Raw genomic sequence first — 5,874 nt, 5'->3', positions numbered from 1 at the left:
TTGCATTAAAAAAATCAAGAAACTGAAAAAGAATGTCATATTTTTTTTGCTTATTATAAAAGCAATTTCAAAGCTTCCAAGGACATTTCCTTCACCTGTGTTCAGCAATTAATTTCATATTATGAACATGCCGCACTGGGAATTCTCTTTCTCTCCTAAGCATTACATTTTATAACTGAGAACCCTTGTAGTTTAAAGATACAATTTCAGCTCTTACCCTAACCAGTGCTCTTTAGAGGTGAATCTCTGCTCATATGGGGTCCTAGAAACCAGGTTCCTTGTGAGAGTAAGTTTCTCCTTAGCCTTTCACTATTTATTCAGACTATGATACAGTTTCATTACTTGCTGTATTTACTGCCTGTTCTTTCTGTTCAATTGATTCAGATGGTAGAAATACAGAAGTTATATAAGTTAAAGAAAGTGATTTGCAAATAAGCATTTGTCACCTGCTTAGCACGGTCTGAATTCTATAGAAACCACTGCAGAAACAAATATTTAAGTCCCCAAACCCTCTTTCCTACATGCTCTGAAGTTTAACTCATTGCATTCACCAAAGTTAAATCCATTTGAGTGTATCTGCATTGCCAAAAAAAAAAAAAAAAAAAAAAAAAAAAAGCATAGTGGGATTTTGATTCAAGTGTCCTAGCAATCTGCCTAGTGAGCATATTTAATTTGCAAATAACGTTGTTCATGCTCCATGGGCCTTGATTATCACGCCAAGATTAGGTAAGCTGGTGGAATCTTTCCCCCATGCCCCCCCACCTCAGTAAGCAAGGTCCTGCCAGAGAGGCTCTTCCCTCAGCTGTACTTCTCACCCCACCCAACACCTGCCTCTAGGGCAGCCCGCATGGACTCGCTTTGGGTAGGAACTTGATGGACAATCACAGGATTTTAGTGCTGTAAACCGCCCTTTAGTAACATTATTTATGCAGACCAACAGAAGAGAAATGTAAAGAGAAGTATTTTATTGCTGTGTTGCACATGGGAGGAGCAGTGTAGGAAAGCTGTTCAAAGAAAGGAGATAATGCTGCTCCTACATGTTACTTTGCACAACAGACTGTTGTGGTTTGGGCCCGACATGGTAACAAAGAACCAGCCACATGGCCTCTCACCCAACTTCCCTTCCCCCACACAGGGTGGGATGGGGAGGACAAACCGCAACTAGAAGCTCTTGGGTGCAGACAAAGGACAAGGAGGGTTCTTCTCCGATTAAGGTCCTGGGCAAAACGGACTCAACTTGGGGAAAAAATAATAATCTAATTTCACACTAATCAAACACACCCAGGACACAGACAACACACAGAGCAGGGCTTCCATATGTTACCCCACCCCTCCCTTCTTCCCGGGCCCAAATCCCTTTGTTCCCGGTTTCTTTCCCTCCTTCCCCCCAGCGGCACAGGGGGACAGGGGATGGGGTTTAGAGTCACTTCAGAGGCTGGTGGTTCCTGCTGCTCCTTCCTCCTCAGGAAGAAGGATTCCTTACAGTCCTCCCCTGCTTCCCCATGTGGTCCCTCCCATGGGAGAGAGTCCTCCACGAACCTCTCCTTCATGAGTCCTTCCCACGAGGTCCGGAGCTGCTCCAGCCTGGGCTTCCCACAGAGTCAGGGGCTGCTTTGGGAACAAACTCCCCTGGCACCGGGGTCTTCCACAGCTGTGTAATCAGAGTCCACTGGCAGCAAATCCGAGTGCACTGGCCACAAAATCCAAGTCCCCTGGCCAAGTTCACCCCTCCTGGCGCCTTCAGGGAATGTTCCACCACATTCCTCCATGAGTGCAGGGGGACAGCTGCCATCTCGCCATGGGCTGCAGGGAAACTTCTGCTTGGGCACCTTCTTCCCCTTCTCCTCACCAACCACCAGCACCACTCTCCTCCTCAGCACAGCTCTACTCCTTAAAGTGCTTCTCTGCTCAGCTCTTATCTCAGTTCTTTCTATGTTAGTCACAGAGGTGCATCTACTGTCCCTCTAATGCCTCCTTGGCTGGGTTTGGAGCAGGGGCAGTTTCTCAGCTTCTTACCTGAGCCACCCCTGGGGCCCTTCCCCCGCTACCAAAAATCCCGCCAAACCAAAACAGCACACAGACCCACCCTGAAAATACTTCTGATGCCACTGTGTGAAAGGAGAGATATAATCTGGTGTTTTATTTTGGTGTTTTAAAAGAAGACCCAATTTCTTAACCCAAACTGGTATTTGCAGCGCACTCTATGATTACTCTGTAAGAGTATTATGGGGAAAATAACCCCTTATTTTTAAAAAGGTAGGGCAAATTTTCTCATGAAAGCACTTGAAATTTTATGCCGACAATGCTTTAAAAATGACAAGTTCTTTAAATGGCTTTGAAAACTGTTCCTAAAGGAAGTTTTATTTTTCTTGTCAGTTAATGCCAACTCTACGCCCCATGGACAGATGCATCGTGTAACGAGGAGAGGACAGGTCTCACCTGCCTCTTCTATTCTGCTCCTGGCTCCATCCCCAGGCAAGCAGTGTGCCATCATGCTCGGCTCTCATGGGGTGCCACTTCAGCAGCAGACGTTTTCCTTTTCTGCTTGAACCTGGAGCACCAGCATCTCTCCCACCAATTCTTCTCCTCGCCTGTGCTTTTATATCGCCCCAGCCAGCCTCTGTGTCTGGGCCACTGAGCTCAAGACCTCTACGTACACAATAGAGTTGCATAAACATGCACCCCATTGGAGATGAAGGGAACACCTTGTTATAGGTGAATCATGAAGTTAATTTGCTGATCAAATGTGAATGTATATGGTTGAATGTTAAACTGCAATGTTTGTTAAATGCTGGAGGTTATGTTTGCTATATGATGGAAGTTATGTTAAATGCTGGAAGTTATGTTTGTTAAGTGTTAGGAGTGTAAGTGTTCATGTTTGTAAAGTGTTGAATGTTATGTAATGGTTATGAGAGGGTTAATGTTGGAAGCTATCCCCTGTTATATAATCAGATGTATCGAACCATAAGTTATAGAACATTTTGAGTGACTGTGCATGTCCTGAAGAGCGGCAACCACAACGCAGAGGATGGAATTTTCCAAGAAGGGGCAGAGCTTTGCAGCGGCGGGAAAAAGAACTCTATAAGAAGGGACCCCGCGAGGACCCGAGTGCGCGTCTTGGTGGAGCGGTGACTCCCGGCGTGCCCAGCGCTGGGTCTCGGCCGCCCAGCGCTGTTTGCTCACTTACCTCAAATAAATTAATTAATTCTATTTTTTTTTTTTTCTGGCTGGTTATTGCCTACTACACACCTCACAACTTGCCTGTGTTTCTTCTCCAGTAGAGAGGAGCGATCAGTCTGAAGGCTGGAGCAACTCAAGAGGCCAAAAATAAATCAAGCTGAAACGTGGGACACAGACTGCAAAAGCTGTCTCAAAAGGCAACTTGCCAGAGGTGAGGGACAATGGTAGCATGGGGCATAACAAGTACAGCTGCTACTATATGTTTAAATAAAGCCAGGTTCCTATCCAGAGGCTGCATGCCTAGCAAAAACTAGATGCAGAAACACACACAAACATACTGACAACTCTGATATTGCACACCTCCAAACCCTGCTCAGAGTCAGGACTGTCTCTCACACGGGGGACTCAGTCTGGGGACACAGCTTCCCAGATGACACCAGACCTATAGCTTGAAATTACTTGGTGAAATCAAAGCAAATCACACCAAAAAGTAACATCTTTCACAGAATCACAGAGTCACAGAATGTTAGGGGTTGGAAGGGACCTCTGAAGATCATTGCTTCCAACCCCCCTGCCAGAGCAGGACCACCTAGGGCAGGTCACAGAGAAACGCATCCAGACGGGTCTTGAAATTTTCCAGAGAAGAAGACTCCACAACCTCACTGGGGAGCCTGTTCCAGTGCTCTGTCACCCTCACAGTAGTTTTCCTCATATTGAAGTGGAACTTCCTGTGCTTTCACAGAGAGCAGAGCCCTGTGGGAGCACTGTGAGATGGGAGCTAACTCCTCTGCAGGCATTGAGCTTGAACCTCTTGTGAGCCACTGCAGATGAGCCATCCCCATGCCACTGCAATTGCCTCACTGTCCCAACTTCCCCCTCTCTTCCCACTGGGACAGGCTTCCAAGAGTGGATCAGGCATGAGGTGTGGTGGCAGACCCTTGCTGGTTACTGTCAGCATGACTGAGCACAAGGAGGAGATGCTCCTCCCTCGCTCATCACCTTGCTCTTCCCTCTATGTGCTGATTTTCTTGTATTCTACGGCCCTTTCTCAGCTAGATCTCTGACTCACAGCCCTCTGTGAAGATCACAGAGGAGCCTTGCCACTGCCTTCAGTGCTTAGTGCAAAGCTGTCCCTCACCACACCTGTCACCCTCAGCTAACAGCAAGTGCGTGTTGGGGCAAGATGCGGAGAAGTAACCAAGCCACTGTCTTCTCACTATTGCAGTGGCATCCTGCTCCCCTGGAGCAAGAAGAAGCTATGGTGACACTTGGGATTATTACTTTTTTCTGGGCTGCAGCCGGTGATGCAGTCCTATACCCTTCTTGGCACCACTTGCTAGCTAAAGAGCTCCCATCTTGGGTCTGGGATGTTATATTTTCACTTGAAAACATGCAGTGCTGTTAGAAAAGAAAGAGCTCAAGTAGCATGATCAGAGCTGGAAAGTCAAAATGAATAATTTCAGAGGCAAGACAGAGAGAAGAAATCTCCATGCTCACAGATAAGAGTGCATGTCAGATACCTCTCACCCCAGAGCCTGAATGCTGGATGGACTCTAATTCTGAGGTTAAAGGTGTGCATGCAGAGATAGGTCAAGAAGGAGCATGGAAATAAAGAGTGAAAATGAAACATTTTTAGTCATGCTAAGAAAGAAAAAGAAAACTCCATTTTTTTTCCTGTCATTGAAAGAAACAGTTGTGCTTTCCTAGATGCAATTATTGGAGAGGATAAGTAGAAAGGAAAATTGGAAAGGGAACCTGGCTCTGTGGAAAGGCATGTCCCTGTTTGTGCAGACAATTTTGGCGCTTTATTTCCTTAACCAAAAAAAAAAAACAAGAAAAGAGCCACAAAGACCTTTTGGGTGACCTATCCTGTAGGTGTGTCCCCATTTATAGGATCTGGCACAGAACAACACAAAGCAAAGTTGTTGTCCTGTGAGTGCCATCTCAGGAAGTGTTCAGCAGTTAGAGTTGCTCACATCACAGTTTTGTCATCACTACAGTGATGCAGGGCATCTTTCCTTGTCCCAGCAACAGTAAAATAATCAGTTCCATTTTCTTCAAAAAGGAATAATTTAGTCCCTTTTGCAACACAGCTCACTCAGGAATCGCTGAATGGGGAGCTGTTGTGATAGAAAGTAGATTCCTTTTGTAAAAGAGGTAAATAAATAGTGCGGTATTTGGTCTTGCAGACTGGTGGAGTGAATAGGAAACCCAGTGGCTTTAGGTAAAGCTGGTCTCCTCTTCAGCTAGGAGATGACTTTTTTTCAGTCCCCAGTTCTCTGCTTGTCTGAAAATATCCAAGTGCATGAAAAAAAAGCAATTCTTACTGGATGTATTTTGGTCTTGGAAAATGTAACATTGTCTACTTTAGTGCCTTCAGCAGTGGAATTTATAATCAGATAATTCTGTATTTACTAAATGTTGGTACTCTCAGAAAAGGTCAAGAGGTGCTTTTTTTCACCACCGTTAAAATTATTGCTCACTTGCACACCAGTTCCTAGGCTACTTCTTCTCAGCCATTGAAATGAAAAAGAAAATTCAGGCACCAAACTTTGAAGAGTTTTTTCTATGCTTTGACAACTCTCAGAGGGTAATTCCACCCTCTGTAAATCTTCTGGATGAATCACTGTACTGTGCTGAACCATGACCTGTCTTTGGCTCATTTTTGACAAGTCCAAAGGTAGAGCCAGCCTT

The sequence above is a fragment of the Apus apus genome, chromosome 1 (genome assembly GCF_020740795.1).
Source record: "Apus apus isolate bApuApu2 chromosome 1, bApuApu2.pri.cur, whole genome shotgun sequence".
Classification (NCBI taxonomy): domain Eukaryota; kingdom Metazoa; phylum Chordata; class Aves; order Apodiformes; family Apodidae; genus Apus; species Apus apus.
Note: the sequence above shows the minus strand (reverse complement) of the source record.